Source organism: Piliocolobus tephrosceles, chromosome 19 (assembly GCF_002776525.5).
Source record: "Piliocolobus tephrosceles isolate RC106 chromosome 19, ASM277652v3, whole genome shotgun sequence".
Lineage (NCBI taxonomy): Eukaryota > Metazoa > Chordata > Mammalia > Primates > Cercopithecidae > Piliocolobus > Piliocolobus tephrosceles.
This window is the reverse complement of record NC_045452.1, coordinates 26,154,464-26,172,497: the sequence shown is the minus strand read 5'-3', so window position 1 is coordinate 26,172,497 and position 18,034 is coordinate 26,154,464. Positions and strand designations below refer to the sequence as shown.

Below are 18,034 nucleotides of genomic sequence, written 5' to 3'. Positions count from 1 at the left end.
GGCATGGGGTGTGTATGTGTCTTGTGGGTGTGTGGCGTGGTGTGTGTATATATATTGTGGGTGTCTGTGTGGCGTGGTGTGTGTATATATATTGTGAGGGTCTGTGTGGCATGGTGTGCATGGAGCTGACTGGGGTATGTTTACTGTCCTGGGCAGTAGAAATGACATCAGGGAAGCAGCCCCAGCACCAGGGACGGGCCAGGAGTGCAGAATGCATGGAAGCTGGTCAGGTCAGAGCCCAGGCTGAAGGAAGCACGGAGATGCAAGGGCACCAGGGCCTGTGGGACCAGGAGCCGATGATCAAGGCCACAGTGTACACAGCTCTGGAGGCAAAGGACACATTCATTTCACAAGGATCAAAAAGCATGGGCCAAGTCTGGGCCCCAGTCCAGGGCTGGGGATACAGAGTGGATCAGTCCCCATCCCTGCCCCCAGGTGCTTACCCACACCCATTCACCTCACTGGTTTCCCTACCCCAGCCCCTTGGCGAGCTCCTACTCATTCCTCAAAACCTCGCTGAGGTCATACTCCTTCCCGAGGCCTCTCTCTAAAAGACATCCTCTAAAAGACCACTCTCCCTACCGCCCCCTTTCAGCACAGTCAGAGCCCCGTGGCCTATTTCCACTGGACTGGGTGAGGGCAGGACTGGTCTGAGTCTTCTGGGGGGTGCCAGTGCCAGAGCAGAGCCCTGGGCTGGGAGTCCCGGCATCTCGTTCCACTCCCTCACCCACAGACTTGCTGTTTAGCCTCAGGCAGGCCGTGTCTCTCCTTGGCCTCACTTTCCCCTTGTGTAAGATGAGGGAAGGGACTGAGGCTTCTAAGTCATCTTTCAGCTTAAAACCTCTTTGACCTTCTATCTGGCTAATGGAAGCACTGATCGGGGCGAGAATGGATTTGAAAAATGCTTTGAAAAATTCATAGCAGGAGGCAAAGAAGAAAAAGTCTTTATTTTCATAGCGCGGGAGGCAGGAGGAGTTATGGACAGAGGTTGCTGATGAAAAGGACAGCATCTCAGAGCACTTTGTGGCATTTAATGTCTAATGCATCCTCCCATTAAAGCAGTGGCATCAAATATTTACCAAAGCAGCATCAAAAATTAACCTTTACCATGGGGATGTATAAAGGCCCTAAGTTCCCCGAGAAGTGTCCGAACGTCAGGAGGGTAAACTGACAGGAAGGAGGTTACAAGCGGGGCGTGAATAATGGAAGCCCCCAAAACTGACACAGCTGCCTATTGACCCCACTCCCAAAGCCAGGGCAGCCTCCGGCCTTGTCTCTGCAGAGGCTCCGAGCCCTTCGGAGACTCCCAGAGGGCCTGCAGGAGAAGGACAGTCCCTCAGCTGGGTATCCACAGCCTTCTATGGCCTGGCCCTTCCTCTCTGGGCAGCTGGGATCTGTAGGATGGAAAGGAATGAGCCTGTCAGAGTTGGAAGAGACTAGGGGAGGAAGTGGGGAGTGGTCCAGGCACTGGAAATAGCATGTGCAGAGGCACTGAGGCAGCCGTGCATCCATCCATCAGAAGGGCAGTCAGGTGGCACGAGTGTGGGGGAGGAAAGAATGTGGGAGAGGATGGGTGGGAGAAGCCAGGAGATCTGACTGTGCAGGGCCACGGTGAGGTGTGGGCTTCTCGGTCCAGGGACGGGGTGCCCTCGAGGAGAGTGGCAGGATGCATTTGCCTTTGGGAAGGGAGCTGGGAATCCGCCAGAGAGGCTGCCTCTGTCCCACGAGCTGCAACCATGTCTGCGGCTTGGCCGAGGGTCATGGTGGGGAGGGGCCAGCACCAGGGAGTGGAGTCCGTGGGATTGGCCAGGGTCTGGGGTGGGGGGCTGAGAAGGAGGTGGGGGTCCAAGGAGGATGTCTGGGACCCTGGGCTGAGCAGCCTGGGAGATTTTCCAAGATGGGGACCTTGGGGCAGACATGGCTTTGGGCTCAGCAGCATGGAGTGTCTAGAGTTGGAGATGCCCCGAGAGACCACTGCAATGGGCCTGGGGAGGAGCAGCCCCCACCCATGGCGGGAGGAACCCCAGGGCGAATGGGGTCTGGAAGCTGCAAGAGGATCAGGCCAGGCGAGGGGCGTGGGACCTGGCCTCAGATGTGGGCTGCGTGCCCTGCCCTCAGCCTGTCGCTCCCGCGATGTCCCCTGCCTGCCATGCCCACATCCCCATCCCAGGTACAATCCGTGGGCTCCAACAACACACCGGGCACCGTCCTGTCTGCCAGGAGCCACTGGGCATAGCTGGCATCAAATAGCTTTGTCATCCCCACCCCACCGCCTGCCTTTTACATAGCTGGGATGCCTGCCAGCTTCTTCCTGAAGGAAAGAAAATTTCCATGTTTCATTATTTAGATTATGTGGTGCCCTGTAAAGCACAAAATAATTCTCATTGTCTTCAAGCAGGATCTTTATTTTGGTTTTTCCTGGAGACCAGGGGAGCTGACTGGGGCGCGGAGCTGACTGGGGTGTGAGGGAGTTTGCAGAGGACAGCCATTTCCCCTGTGCCGCCACCTCGCCAGTGGCATTTTTCTTGCCATTTTGCTGGAAACCCGTGCTCAAAGAGGCCATAGCACCTGTCCAAAGTCAAACAGCCAGGGGGAGGCTCTCCCAGAGCACCTACACCGTGCCCTGGCCTCCCAACACACACACACACACACACACACACAAGCCCTCCAACAAACACAAACACACCCCACTGCCTCATCCACTCCCCATCCCCATCCATCTGGATGGCCCATCAAGATATTTTGCTGAAGACAAAAATTCCCTCAAGCATCTCCGCGGCCCCACTTTAAATATGTTTTCTCCCGATTCAACGGAACATATATTTCTTGAGTGCTTTCCGTGTGTCAAGCGTTGTTACATGCACTATCTCATGTCACAGAAATCTCCATGTAGCAGACGAATAACGGAGGCAGGTGGAGATGGTGACTTTGAGCTAAGGCTGAATGAAGACTGGTGCATCCTGGGGTCCTCTGCCAGGTGCGCACTGAATGGCAAGGCCAGGCCTGAGCCCTCACTTGCCTCCCAATAACTCTCCCCTGAAACAGAGAAGGGAATGAAGCTGTGATGCAGAGAAGCCTGATCCAGACAGCAGCTCACTCTGGGGGAACCCATACATCCCTGAAGGATGGGGCTGGTGCCAGGGAACCCCCAGAGCCACGCTGGCACCAGTAGGAAGAGGAAGAGGAAGCAGGAGGCAGAAGGAAGGCCTCCCTAGGCAGCCTGGCTCTACAACAGATTTGCTGGCCTCGGTGAGCAGGGAGCTCCCCGTCATTGGGGTGTGCAAGCAGAGGTCAGAGGCTCATTCCCTGAGGATAGAGTAGAGGGATGACCAGATGCACAGTCTCCAAGATCCTCCCTCTCCCCGAATCTCTAGCTCTGCCCTGAGGCCTTGTATTAGCCAGCTGGTGCTGTGTAACAAGTTACCCCACAAGCCAGCAGCTTAAAACAGCAAGCATTTAACCCTTTCTGTGAGTCAGAAAGGTGTAAGTCAGGGTGTGGCTTCGCTGGGTCTCCTGGCTCGGGGTCTCTCAGGAGGCTGCAGTCAAAGCATGGGCTGAGACTGTGGTCATCTCAAGGCTCTGCTGGAGAGGATACACCTCCTAGCTCACTCAGGTGGCTGGTGGCGGGGTCAGGTGTTGGCTGGGGATGTCAGTTGCTTACCAGGTGGGCCTCTCCACAGGGTAGCTCGTGGCATGACAGCTGACCGCCCAAAAAGAGGGCTCGGGAGAGAGACTTCAAGGTGCAGAGCCCGGTGGAACCCACAGTCTTTTTGGAGCCTAACCTTGGAAGGGACATCCCATCCCTGTCACTTCTACACTATCCATTTGTTACAAGCAAGCCACTTGGCTCCGTCCCCATCCTTTGGTCTCCCTTGGTACCAAAGGAGGGTGTGAGTAGCTGGAGGTGGATTCTTTGGAGGCCGTCTTGGGGCTGTGTAGCACAGGCCTCAATGTAGAATCAGAGCAGGGGGCTGTGAGCAGCAGCATTTTACAGATGGGACTGAGGGCAAAAGGGAAAAGTCAACACTCTGGTGTCTGTGTGTTAAGGTCTGTGGTGTGTGTGTTAAGGTCTCTGGTGTGTGTGTGTTGGGGTCTCTGATGTGTGTGTTGGGGTTTCTGGTATGTGTTAAGGTCTCTGGTGCTCTGGTGTGTGTGTGTTGGGGTCTCTGGTGTGTGTTTTGGGGGATCTGGTGTTTTGGGGGCTCTGGTGTGTGTGTTAAGGGCTCTGGTATGTGTGTTGGGGTTTCTGGTGTGTGTTAAGGTCTCTGGTGAGTGTGTGTTAAGGTCTCTGGTGTATGTGTTGGGGGCTCTGGTGTGTGTGTATTAAGGTCTCTGGTGTGTGTGCTGGGGACCTCATCCAAGGTCACACAACTTGTGAATTTCTGGGTCCAGTTCAGGTTGGGGCCTGTAGGACTCTGGTTAAACATCTTGGGCCACATTAGAGGCCTCCCATCCCTTGCCCAAGGTGCCCCATCCTGGCAGAGAGCATCCCTCAGAGCACGGAGGGTGAGCAAGGGAGGCAGGCAGGGCTCCAGGGACTTTGCTGCATCAGCATCCATGGACTGACATCCCCTGAGAGTGACCACATCCGCCCCAAATCCCTGCACATTGGACCCAGCCAGGAGGACAGGTCTGCAGGGGACGGGAAGGTGTGTCCAGCCACTAGAGCTCACACCACACCTGCTCTGTCATTTACTCAGCAAACTCCCACAAAGCTCTCCCATGTGCCAGGCTCTGCACTGGGCTTGGAGAGAGGCTGCCAAAAGGAACCACCATTGAGAAGATCTGGTCCCCAGCAGGCCTCGGGTCTCTTCAGCTCCTCCCTGGGCAGCATGGCCCTGAGTCTCACTTTACCCAACTGTAAAATGGAGTCATCGTCTCTGTTTTCCTCTCAGTGAAGATGCAAGAACTGGGCAATCCCACGGGTCCACCAGGGCGTTGACAAGGCAGGTGCTGGGGCAGAGCACTCTGCCCAGGAAGCAGAAGATGAAGGTTCCTATCTTGGCCCCAGCCTGGATCTGTGCCCATTGCATTGTGTGGATGTACCACCCTGTGTTTCTCCATCACCTTTTCAGGAAACTTGGGTTGTCTCCACCTTCCAGCCGTTATCAGTAAAGCTGCATGAACCTTCGCATCCACATCTCCTGGTGAACATATACATCTCCCTTGGGTATTGTGTGACTGTCCCGTAGCTGCTGTGATAAACTATCACAAATGCAGTGGCTTAAAACAACACAGATTTAGTCTTGTACAGATCCGGAGGACAGCGGTTGGAAAGGAGACTCATGAACACCTCATGGCAAGGCATCAGCACAGGGCCCTGCTGGAGGCTGCAGGGGTGGGTCCATTTCCTTGCCTGCTCCAGTTCCCAGAGGCGCCCACATTCCTCGGCTTGTGGCCCCTTCCAGATGCAAGGACGTCTCTCCGACCTCTGCTCCCGTGGCCACATCCCTTCCGCTGACTGAGCCTCCTGCCTTCCTCACTTCGGACCCTGTGATGGCATCAGGCCCAGCCAGTTAATCCAGGCTCATCTACCTCTCCCAAAACCCTCCACTCTGTCGTGTCAGCAGAGTCTTTCTCCATGTTGAGGCAGCGTTCCTTGGGATGGCCATCTTGCCTCGAATAAGCTCCTCGGTGTCCCTGTACTGTCTGCAGGGACACATTTACAAAGTAGGGTTAATAGCATCTCCCCCTTTCAGGTCCCTGTGAGACTCCCTTAGAAAAATATGTGAAGGCGGCCAGGTGCAGTGGCTCACGCCTGTAATCCCAGTACTTTGGGAGGCCGAAGTGGGTGGATCACCTGAGGTCAGGAGTTCAAGACCAGCCTGACTAACTGGTGAAGATGGGTGAAACCCATCTCTACTAAAAATACAAAAATTAGCCGGGCATCTTGGTGGGCACCTGTAATCCCAACTACTCCAGAGGCTGAGGCAGAATTGCTTGAACTCGGGAGGCGGAGGTTTCAGTGAGCCGAGATCACACCATTGCCTGGAAGACAGAGACTGTCTCAAAGAAAAGGAAAAGCAGGTCGGGCGCGGTGGCTCAAGCCTGTAATCCCAGCACTTTGGGAGGCCGAGACGGGCGGATCACGAGGTCAGGAGATCGAGACCATCCTGGCTAACACGGTGAAACCCCGTCTCTACTAAAAACTATAAAAAACTAGCCGGGCGAGGTAGCGGCGCCTGTAGTCCCAGCTACCCGGGAGGCTGAGGCAGGAGAATGGCGTGAACCCGGGAGGCGGAGCTTGCAGTGAGCTGAGATCCGGCCACAGCACTCCAGCCTGGGTGACAGAGCGAGACTCCGTCTCAAAAAAAAAAAAAAAAAAAAAAAAGGAAAAGCAAAATGCGTGAAGGCTCCCAGCCCCACACCCCACGTGCAAACAGTCAGCGCCAACTAACAGAAGCTGTTGCCGCTGCTGGAGAACACGTTGTCTCCAGTTCACCTGCAGTGAGGCGTGTTGTGCCTCATGACTCCTCTGCTTTTGTCGGCAAGAAGGGTTATTGTCACAGACGTTTGCATTCTAGAAGCTTTCATTGTTATTCAAATTGCCAGGTGCTCTGTTATCTTCCCACTTAGGTTGCAGGCGCCAGCCCGCCAGCCAGGCCTGCCAGCTGCAGACCCTTCTCACCCCGTGGGCCCTGCTCCTGGTTCCAGGCTCAGCTCCTCTCTCACCAGGGCTGCTAGGGTCAGCAGAGCAGCCTGCTGCTCCCCAGCCTGCCCAGGCCACTGCCGTGGACGAGAGCGGCTGGCTTTGTGGCCCTGTGGTCAGCAGCACAGGCCAAGCTCCACTGCTAGCTAGATATGCAGTCCTGGGCTAGTGACATTGTCTCTCTGAGCCTCAGTTTCCTCATCAGCAAGTTGCAGGGACTAGTGGTCCCCACCCCTGAGGCTACTGAGAGAACTGAGGCTACACATGCATGGGAAGTGCTTGGCACACTGCCTGGCGCAGAAGAGATAACAGTACCCTGCAGCCAGCCCTAATCTTGTCGCTATGAGAATTAGAAATGATCTTCCATGTCGACTCCCCACAGCCTCAGGATCAGGTCCAGACACCTTCCCCTGGCAGATGAAGGCCTTGTGGCTGCCGCCTCTCCAGACTCAACCCTGCCAGAAGCATCTTGTGCTGTGACAGCCATGCTCCTTGTGATCCTCTAGAATGGCCTTGGCTGAGGCTGTTCCCTCCGCCCAGAGTGCCCTCCCTGTTGTCCAGGGCCCAGCTCTGTGGCTGTTTCCAAGAACTTGTCCCCCAATCCCCACCCTGGCCAGGGCCCCAAGACGGCCACACACTCGCCCCTGACACAGCATGGGTCTGCTGCTCTTATTTTGGGGTCCTGGTGTGGCTCCCCCACCAGCTTGGAGCTCTCAAGGGCAGGGCCCACACCTGACTCAGTTCTGAGCACCCAGCCCAGGCCTGGCCAAAGGTGCCACAGTCCCGGCTTATGGAAGGCCTAGTGCGAGGGACCACAAGTTGACAGGGGAGCGCTGGTGGGCCTGGGCCTGGGGTCCACGGGACTGGCAATGAGGGGCGCGGTGACCTGCAGAGTGCCTAGGAGGACGCGTAACCCCCGCATCAGGGCAGGTGAGTCCTCTCCGTGGCAGGAGTCAGTGGCCCCACGGGAACAGCTTCCTGCACTCACAGGCTGCAGCCCCGCATGTGACCAAGGCGTGCTTGCCATGAAAGCAGAACTAAGAGTTGACATTTGCCAAAGATTCCTTCCAGAAGGCTGTGCAATGAGGAAGCGTTCCTGGGGCTACTGAGGGCTGATGGGCTGGGCTGTGTCCACAGGAGCGATAGCCCCCCTGGGCGGCAGCAAGGGTGGCCTAGAGGAGTATTAGGTGGGTGCCTAAGGCCCAGAGAGGTTAATGACTTGTCCAGGGTCACACAGCTTGTGAGGGGTAGAGCTGGGACCTGAACCCAGGCTTGTCTGATGTTGAGGCCAGGGTCATCTCTGCCATGGGACTCTACAGTACTGTGTGCTACAGGGTGTTACAAAGGCCTGCGGGAGTCAGACAAGCTGCACAGAAGGTGTGCCCAGTGAGTGAGGTCTTGAAGGATGTATAGGAGTTTTCGAGGTGGAGATAGGGGAGGGTGTTCCCAGTAGTGTGAAGAGCACACTGGGGCTTTCTGGAAAGAGTACTTCGGAGTGGAGACCACAAAACTGAAAGCGGTAACAGTTCTGTTGGTAAGAGGCCCTGAGGCCCAGCTAGGGCATCAAAGCTTTACCCTCTAAGAAACTATAAGTAGAATTTTTTCTTCTTAAGTCATTGATTTTGAAATACTTCGTTTTCTGCAAGAGAATCTATATAGTGTGTGTGTGTGTATATATATATATATGTATGTATGTGTATATATATATTTTATATTCATATATATGAGGTATAAAAAGTAATCTCGCAAACAGCACGTTCTCACCAATGGCATGAGAAATAGAGCCGCGTCAATGCCATAGCAGCCCTCAGCCTGCCCCAGTGGCACCCCTTCCCTCCTGGGTCCACCAGCCTGAGTTTTGTGCTTGTCATCCCCAGATAGAGATGTGTCCCCGGGGAGTGACCAAAGCCACTTTGCCCTCCAGGGAAACCGCTCTGGGGAATGCAAAGACTGCCACGCAGGGGTAGCCATCGGGAGGCCTCGGCCAAAGTCAGGGGTGACGCTGCCCCCACCCCCCCAGGATGGACAACCTCTTTTCCATGTCAGCCTGCAGCAGCAAAAAGGAGTGAGGAGGGGCACGGCTGCTGCCACTCTTGTCCCAAAAGGGCCACCATGGGCCAAGAAGGCCAGACTATGGCCCACAGGCAAGCGTTTGGCTCTGTGTTGTAAAAGTTTCCCAGGTAACTGAGCAGCTTAAAAGGGAATGGCCTGTAAAGGAGTGAGCTTACCGTTCCTGCAGAAACCAAGCAAAGGCCTCAACCATCACCTGGACCTCCTCTCCAAGCCTCCTCTGACTTTCTGTCCCTCTTCCCTCAGTCCCTGGGCTCCCTCTGTCCCAACCTTTACCAGCCTAATGGCACTGTCTGCACCTGCAGACAGGGTCTCCAAGGCCAGAGACTGAATTGTCACCAGGTCCTGGGCTGAGAATGAGTCCATGTCACATTCTTTCCTTCCTGTGCAGCATGGAGGTTGGAGATGGGCTCTCAAGTCAGGCCATCACCGAACACATGTCCAGCCTCTTGCAGAATCCAAATGAACAGAGAGGGGTCTGGTAGAAAGAAAGTGACTTTATTCCAGAGCTTGGTTAAGGGGAAACAGTACAGGCTCCTGACTTAAGGGAATGGCTTCAGCTTTCGGGGAGGAAAGTGGGGTCCTTAAAGGGGAACTTGGTGTGAAAGGCATGCAGGGGACGGGGGGTGAGGAGGTGCAGGGTCCACCTGACTTGCTTATATGTCTTCTCAGTCGGGTAGTCTGGAGGGCGCCATAGTGGACAGAGCTAGGTTATAAACTGACCGTCGTCTTGAGGCAACCTCCTGGTGGGGGAGGATCCCAGAGGGTGCCTGGTTTGGTTCAACATTTTCTCCTGAGAATTTCTAAGCAAATCGCACTGTAGTTAGATACGCTTGCAGTGCAGGGAGCGCCTGGTGGAGGAGAGGTAAATGTTATAATTGCATTCCTGAAGAGCTAAGAGGTGAACACGCAGAGAAAATAGAACAAAGGTAAAGATAAATTCTAGGAAAATTGGACACTAGGTTTCAAGCCCCCCAAGCTGAAATTCTGACATTGTGGTCCAGCCACCACAAAGATCGGCAGAACCTTGAGTCATCTCCTCTATTTTGGCACATATACTTCTATTAATGCAACCCAAAGTCCTTTTCCATCTCGGCTCCCCTTGGCATGTGAGAATGTCTGTCTGCCCGTCCCCACACGCAGCCATGCCATGCACAAGCCCAGGGCCAGGAAGTGCTGCTTGGAACTCTTTTGTACAACCGAGGGCTCCACCCAGGAAGCAGCCACTATCCTGCTGTTTCCCAGCTCCCCTGGGCCTCTGGCTGTTTCTTTTCTGTTTAAATAATTTTTAAGTTTTTTTTTTTTTAATTATTTTTTTTGAGACAGAGTCTTGCTCTGTTGCCCATGCTGGAGTGCAGTGGCACAATCTCAGCTCATTGCAACCTCCTCCTCCCGATTTCAAGTGATTCTCCTGCCTCAGCCTCCTGAGTAGCTGGGATTATAGGTGCGTGCCACTGCACCCGGCTAATTTTTTGTATTTTTAGTAGAGACGGGATTTCACCATGTTCAAGCTGGTCTCGAACTCTTGACCTTGTGATCCGCTCGCCTCAGCCTCCCAAAGTGCTGGGATTACAGGCGTGACAGAGTCACCCACCGCATGTGGCCTGCTTCTGACCATTTCTACCATGTGGCCACCCTGTTGCAAGTTTCCACCTAAGAACGTAGCGGGGTGGGTGAGGACACACTTCCCTTTTTCACGACCCTTGTGTGATGTTCTCAGCTTTTCAGCCTCATAGTGGAGTCAGCCAGGTTTCATCCTGGTTTCCAAACCTTGGGTCCAGAATGTTGAGCTGGTCACACCTCCTGGTCCCTAGCTCCCACATCAGTGGCTGTGATGGGCCCCTTACTGTACCTACCCCCCTGTACCCCCACCCTCTATGCCTACTCCATCCACCCCACTCTTTTGTCTTAATTGAGCGTGATGCCCAAATTAGGCACAATGCTGGGAACATGTGTTTTCACTTTTCACGTATAGTATTTCTTACCTTTGACCCAACATTTTGTGTGCAAGACCTATGCATTCTGTCATAGGGGCTCTTGCATCCTCACTTCTGAGAACTGTATGGAAGACTGTGTAGACACCATGGGATACTACACAGCCATAAAAAAGAACAAGATCATGTCCTTTGCAGGGACATGTATGGAGCTGGAAGCCATACCTCTTAGCAAACTAACCCAGGAACAGAAAACCCAGTACCACATGCTCTCACTTATAAGTGGGAGCTAAATGATGAGAACACACGGATAGATAGAGGGGAGTGACATACGCGGGGGCCCACTGGAGGGCAGAAGGTGGGAAGAGGGAGAGGACCAGGAAAAATAACTAATGGGTATTAGGTTTCATGTCTGGGTGATGAAATAATCTGTACAACAAAACCCCATGACACACATTTAGCTGTGTCACAAACCTGCACGTCCTGCACATATACCTCTGAACTTAAAAGATGTTTTTGAGACGGTCTCGCTCTGCCACCCAGACTGGAGTGCAGTGGCACCATCTCAGCTCATTGCAACCTCTACCCCCAGGATTCGAATGATTCTCCTGCCTCAGCCTCCCAAGTATCTGGGACTACAGGTGCCCATCACCATGCCTGGCTAAGTTTTGTATTTATTTATTTAGAGACAGTTTCATTCTTGTTGCCCAGGCTAGAGTGCAATGGCATGATCTCAGCTCACCACAACCTCCACCTCCTGGATTCAAGCAATTCTCCTGCCTCAGCCTCCTGAGTAGCTGGGATTACAGGTGCACGCCACCACGCCCGGCTTATTTTTGTGTTTTTGGTAGAGATGAGTTTTCACCATGTTGGTCAGGTTTCGAACTCCTGACCTGTTGATCCGCCCACCTTGGCCTCCCAAAATGCTGGGATTATAGGTGTGAGCCACCGTGCCCGGCCTTAAACGTGTTTTAAGAAGCAGCTCATGGTAATGCAGTTCCCTAGGAAGGTGACGGGTTGCCCCTAAAGACCAGCTCCAGAGCTTCCTGGGGAAGTACACGCAGAGAGAGGTTGCCGGATCGTCTGCAGAGCACGGTGGCGAGTCCCCTTCACGGACGTCCACTTACCTTTCAAATCATCTGATCTCCTAAGTTTGGCTGATTTGGTGGATTTAAAGTGACATCTCACTGTCTTACGAATTTTGTTATCTAAGTAATGAATATATATTTGTTTAAAGCAGTTTTAGGTTTACGGAAAAATTGAGTGGAAAGTACAGAAATTGCCCAGGGGAGGAAGGTGGGAATTCGAGACTAGAGTTCAGGGCAGAGGGCTCAGCATCTAAGTGGCATTAATGCCACAAATCGTGAATCTCGATGACCAACGCCCAGGGAAGCAGAGCAGAGCATGGGAGGTGGCTGAGGGCAGCTGCCCGAGCCTTCCTGGTCTCTGTGTGGCTCTCCATTGTGCGGGAGCTGTTGTTTTTGACCTGGCAGCCTGCTGATGGACACTTCACTGATCCTAATCTGCTGCTGTGACCCACCTTTCTGTGATGAATGTGCTTGTACCTATGTTGCCCTCGTGAGCACGTCTGTAGGATAATCGTTACGTGAGACTCCTGGCTCAGAGGATGTGGGCCTCTGTACTACAGGCATGTGTCAAATTGCCTTCCACAGAAATGACCCCAGCGTCCCCCCGACCAGCAGTGAAGCAGAAACTCAAACCAACACACGCGCCTGGTGCTCAGCACTTTTGATCTGTCAGGGTGGCAAGTGAAGGAATGTGGATGTTCCCTTTTGTCTGCACTCTGAAATCCTCTCTCATTATGGCTTTAATTTGCATTTCTCTTATTTTAGACTTTGGATTTGCTATTTGACAGTTTCTCTCTTTCTTCTTGGCAATTGGTCTGTTTAGATTCTCCCTTCCCGGATCCTTTGGGTAATTTCTCTTTTCTTGGAAATTGATCCATTTCTTGGAGGCTTCCTGATTTCTGTCAAGTTGAGCAGGCAGTCGCCTTTGTTCTTCTGTTTGTTCAGTTCATCTTAATTGAGTGCCGACCCTGTGCCAGGCATCGTTATTGGCCGGGGGGATACAGTCATGGGCCAAAAGCAGCAAAAAGCCTGTTTTTATGGAGACTGCAGACAATTTTTAAAATGTGTATGTGAAATATATGGACTTTTAGACAGTGATAATGCGTTTGAGATAGAGGATAATTTTAAACAGGTGGCTAAGGGGCTCACTAAAAAGGTGACTTAAAGGAGATCAGGGATTCAGCCTTGGGTTTATCTGGGAGAAGAGACAGGAGCATGCTGGTACAGATGGTGTATTAGTGTGCTCCAGAGAAACAGAACTAATCACATATAGACATACGTGAAGACACGCACTATAGGGAATTGGCTCCTGCAGCTATGCAGGTTGAGGAATCCAAAGGTCTGCAATTAGCAAGCTGGAGACCCAGAAGAACCGATGGTGTGAGTTCCAGTGTGAGTTGAGGGTCTGAGACCCAGAAGAACCGATGGTGTGAGTTCCAGTTTGATTTGAGGGTCTGAGGCCCAGGAGAGCTGATGGTGTGAGTCGAGGGCCTGAGACCCAGGAGAGCCGATGGTGTGAGTTCCAGTGTGAGTTGAGAGCCTGAGACCCAGGAGAGCCAATGGTGTGAATTCCAGTCCCAGCCTGAGTCTAAAGGGTAAGAGAAGAATGATGTCCCCACTTAAAGGCAGGCAGAGATAGCATGAATTCCCCCTTACTTGTTCTGTTAGGCCTCCAGTGGGTTGAATGAGGCCACCTGCACAGAGAAGGACACTATTTTCTTTCATCTGCCAGGTCACATGTTCATCTCATCATGAAACACCTTCACGACACCAGAGAAATGTCTCACCAAATATCAGGGCACCCTGTGGCCCAGTCAGATTGACACAAAACAAACCATGACCATTGGAATGGAGAGAATGCAAAGGAAAAGAGTGAGGAATAGGACAGGGAGGTGATGGAGTGGGAAGGGCTTTAGCTTCTGCTCTGAGTGAATCTGGGGAACCACTGAGGGTTTTGAGGAAAGGGGTGGGGTAATTGGACTTCGGTTTTCACAGGGCTCCTGTGGCTGCTGTGTTGAGAGCAGATGGAAGGTGCTGACCAGCTCAGAGACCACTGCAAGAATCCTGCTAGCGTGGACCACAGTAGGAGTAGTGGAGGTATCAGGAAGTGAAAGGAAGGGCCAACGGAATTTGCTCCTGGGTTAGATATGGAGTGTGAGAGGAAGAGAGGGGTCAAAGATGACTCCAGACCTCTGATGAGAGCAACTGGCAGGATGGAGTTGTATTTCCTGAGGTCAGGAAAATTGTGGGAAAAGCTGGATGGGTGAGGAAGGTTGGAATTTTGGTTTGGGGAATATTAAGTTTGAGGTGTCTATTAAATATCCATTTGGTGACATCGAGTAGACACGTTGGCCATCAGAATGGAGTTTAGGTGAGAGTTTGAGGCTCAAAAGTCATATTTCCAGGCTGGGTTATAGTGTGAGACTCTGACTGTGTCTCAGAAAAAAAAAAAAAAAAAAGAAAAATGGGCATCCACATACAGTGTTTAAATCCTTGAGAGGAGATGAGATCCTGAGTGAGTAGAAAGAGTGGAGAGGAGGAGGTTGGGAAGATGTGGGCGGACCAGCAGTGGGAGGAGGAGGAGGACCAGGAGAAGGGGACTGTAGTGTCCTGGAAGCAGGTGGAGTGATCACTTGAGACAGTGCTGCTGGGAGGATTAGTTGAAAGGGGGAGTGATAATTGGCCACTAGATTTATTAACATGGAGGTCTTTGGTGACCTTGACAAGGGCGAATTCTGCAGAGAAGTTGGAAGAAAAGCCTGTTGGGAGGGGTTGAGGGATGGTGAGAAGTGAAGCTGGAGAGCAAAAGTACAGAGAATCCTTCCACGCAGTCACCTCCACCTTCTGTGTATTATATCTCCTGCTTCATTAGATTCCCCAGCAGTGAACATGTCTCGCTGTTTTTCAAAGAACAAGTAGTTGGGGTCAGAGATGGTCACTCATGCCTGTAATTCCAGCATTTTGGGAGGCCAAGGCAGGAGGATTGCTTGAGGCCAGGAGATGAAGATCAGCCTGGGCAACACGGCAAGATGCCATCCCTAAAAAAAATTTTTTTTTAATTAGCTGGGTGTAGTGGTGTACACCTGTAGTCTTAGCTACACAGGAAGCTGGTGCAGGGGGATCCCTTGAGCCCAGGAGTTTGAGGTTGCAGTGAACTGATTGCATCATTGCACTCCAGCTAGGGTGACAGAGCAAGAGCCTGTCTCTAAATTTTTTTTTAATTTAAAAAAAGCATGGAGTTATTTATGAGTTCCTCTCTTTTGCTTAACTCCATTTCTGTTTTCATTTATTGTATGTCTTTCTAAGGTTTATTTTGTCTTTTCTAACTTTTTGAGTTGGGCAATTCATGCTTTCTCATTTATTAATAAGATGAGTGTTTTAAAGCTATATATGTTCCTCTTAATATTGGCTTTGGCTGCATCCCACAGGTCCATAAATATATTTTTTGTTATTGTCTAGATATTCTGCAGTTTTTGTTTTTTGTTCTTTTTAACTCAAGGTTACTTTTAAGTGTTTATAGACCTCTTGGTGGCAAAGTTTGGTTTGGTCTGTGGTTTCATTAATAGTATTTTCAAATTCTAATATATTGTTATCAGAGAACGTTGTCTTCTATTTTTTGGAATTTACTTTCTTTGTGGCCTGATAGTCACTTTTTGTGTATGCACTTTCAAGAGCATTTGAATAGAATGAAGGTAGACTGTGTTTTATACACACACACACAGTTGTTAGATTATTTGGCTCCCTCTCTCCTTACTTTTGTTTTTGCCAACTGCATATGGAATCGTTTGAGACAGGTGAATTAAAATGCATTAGGCCAGGCGTGGTGGCTCATGCCTGTAATCCCAGCACTTTGGGGGGCCGAAGTGGGTGGATCACCCAAGGTCAGGAGTTCGAGACCAGACTGGCCAACATGGTGAAATCCCATCTCTACTAAAAATACAAAAAAGAAAAAAAAAAAAAATTAGCCGAGCATAGTGGTGAGCACCTGTTATCCCAGCTACTTGGGAGGCTGAGGCAGGAGAATCACTTGAACTCAAGAGGTGGAGGTTGTAGTGAGCCGAGATCATACCATTGCACTCCAGCCTGGGCAACAGAGTGAGACTCTGTCTCAAAAAAAAAAAAAAAAAAAAAAAAAAAAAAAAAAAAAAGCCGCTAATGCTAGCATACTCTGCTTTTTCTCCCTAAATTTCCAGTCTTGCTCTGTGAATATTGAGGCCATGCTATTTGGTACATGAACATTCATTACTACTAGATCTTCATGATGACTGTCATCCTTCACCCTCACACAGTGCCCTTTTTTCTCATTCAATTTTTTTTGCCCTGACTTCAGCTTTGTCTGATATTATGACCCCGATTTATCTTCATTTGCATTTGTGTGTTATGCTTCTACTCATCCTTTTTTAAAATTATGGTAAAATGCATGTAGCATTTATCATTTTAAACTTTTTTAAAGTATACAGTTTAGGGGTATTAAGTACTTCTCACTGTAGTACAACCATCACCATCATCCATCTGCAGACCTTTGTAAAAATCATCTGCCCATCTTTTTTTTTTTTTTGGAATCTGTCACCCAGGCTAGAGTACAATGGCGTAATCTTTGCTCACTGCAACCTCCGCCTCCCGGGTTCAAGCGATTCTCCTGCCTCAGCCTCCTGAGTAGTTGAGACTGTAGGCACCCACCACCACACCTGGCTAATTTTTTTGTAGAGACGGGATTTCATCATGTTGGCCAGGCTGGTCTTGAACTCCTGACCTCATGATCTATCTGCCTCGGCCTCCCAAAGTACTGAGATTACAGATATAAGCCACTGTGCCCGGTCCTGCCCATCCTTTTTGATGAAACCTTGCTGAATCATTCTACCTTCAGTGCTGTTGTTTGTGAGCCAGTCTTTTTTTTTTTTTTTTTAGCAAGTGTGTATGGCTCATTAACATTTACTGATATGGCAGATGCATTTGGTCTTAGTTCTGTCATCATTGATAGGCTTTCTGCTTTTATAGTTTTGTGGGGGTTGTCAATTTTCTCCATATGGTCTCTGTTGTCTTTATTTTCTGTGTGTATGTCTTCTGATAATTTGGAAAGCTACGTTTTTGATCCCGTGGTTATCTTCATAATTATAATATGACATGATATCTTTAATCCTCTTATTTCTCTAGACATTTATTTTCTCCTTAAATTAGAAGATTTCTTCTTTCCTTCCTCTTGTCTCCCTTCCATGAAGTTATTTTAGTTGATTATATTTTTTCTGTTTACCTCGATGCCTCTAATTTTAAACTTCTAAGCAATTCTTTAGACTCCCAACTATATATGAATATGACATAGTTTCTTATATTACCTCCATCCCTCCTCCTTTTTATTATTTATTATTTCTCTGTTTTGTTTCATTCTTCTCTGTGATGGTCATGATCTTTAGATTGGCTGCAATAGTCCTGTGGTTACACAAATTCTACGCTCATTGCTGGCCCTCTTGACAGTGCTCCATTTATACCTTGACCCTGATTTCTCTTCATTTGCATTTGTTATGCTTCTGCTCATCCTTTTTATGAAATCTGGGGCCGGGCGCGGTGGCTCAAGCCTGTAATCCCAGCACTTTGGGAGGCCGAGATGGGAGGATCACGAGATCAGGAGATCGAGACCATCCTGGCTAATACGGTGAAACCCCGTCTCTACTAAAAAATCCAAAAAAACGAGCCGGGCGAGGTGGCGGGCGCCTGTAGTCCCAGCTACTCGGGAGGCTGAGGCAGGAGAATGGCATAAACCCAGGAGGCAGAGCTTGCAGTGAGCTGAGATCCAGCCACTGCACTCCAGCCTGGGCGACAGAGCCAGACTCCGTCTCAAAAAATAAATAAATAAATGAATTCTGGTAAGATACACATAACATTAACCATTTTTAAGTCTACAGTTCAGGGGCATTAAGTACCTTCTCACTGTAGGGCAACTGATATGGTTTGGCTGTGTCCCCACCCAAATCTCATCTTGAATTGTAAATCCCACAATTCCCATGTGTCATGGGAGGAACCCGGTGGGAGGTAATCGAATCATGGGGGGCAGGTCTTTCCCGTGCTGTTCTCATGATAGTGAATGAATCTCTTGAGATCTGATGGCTTTACACATGGGAATTTTCCTGCACAAGCTCGCTCTCTCCCCCTTTGCCTGCCACCATCCACATAAGGTGTGACTTGCTCCTCCTTGCCTTTCGCCATGATTGAGGCCTCCCCAGCCAGGTGGAACTGTAAGTCCAGTTAAACCTCTTTCTTTTGTGAATTGCCCAATCTCGGGTATGTCTTTATCAGCA

At 50.6% G+C, this 18,034-nt stretch overlaps 1 protein-coding gene across 1 annotated transcript in view; it reads left to right on the top strand.

Annotated features, from left to right (window-relative positions):
- SHISAL1 (shisa like 1) overlaps positions 1-18,034 on the top strand; it is a 67,379-nt gene that overhangs the window by 41,436 nt on the left and 7,909 nt on the right. The gene's annotated exons all lie outside the window — the stretch shown is intronic.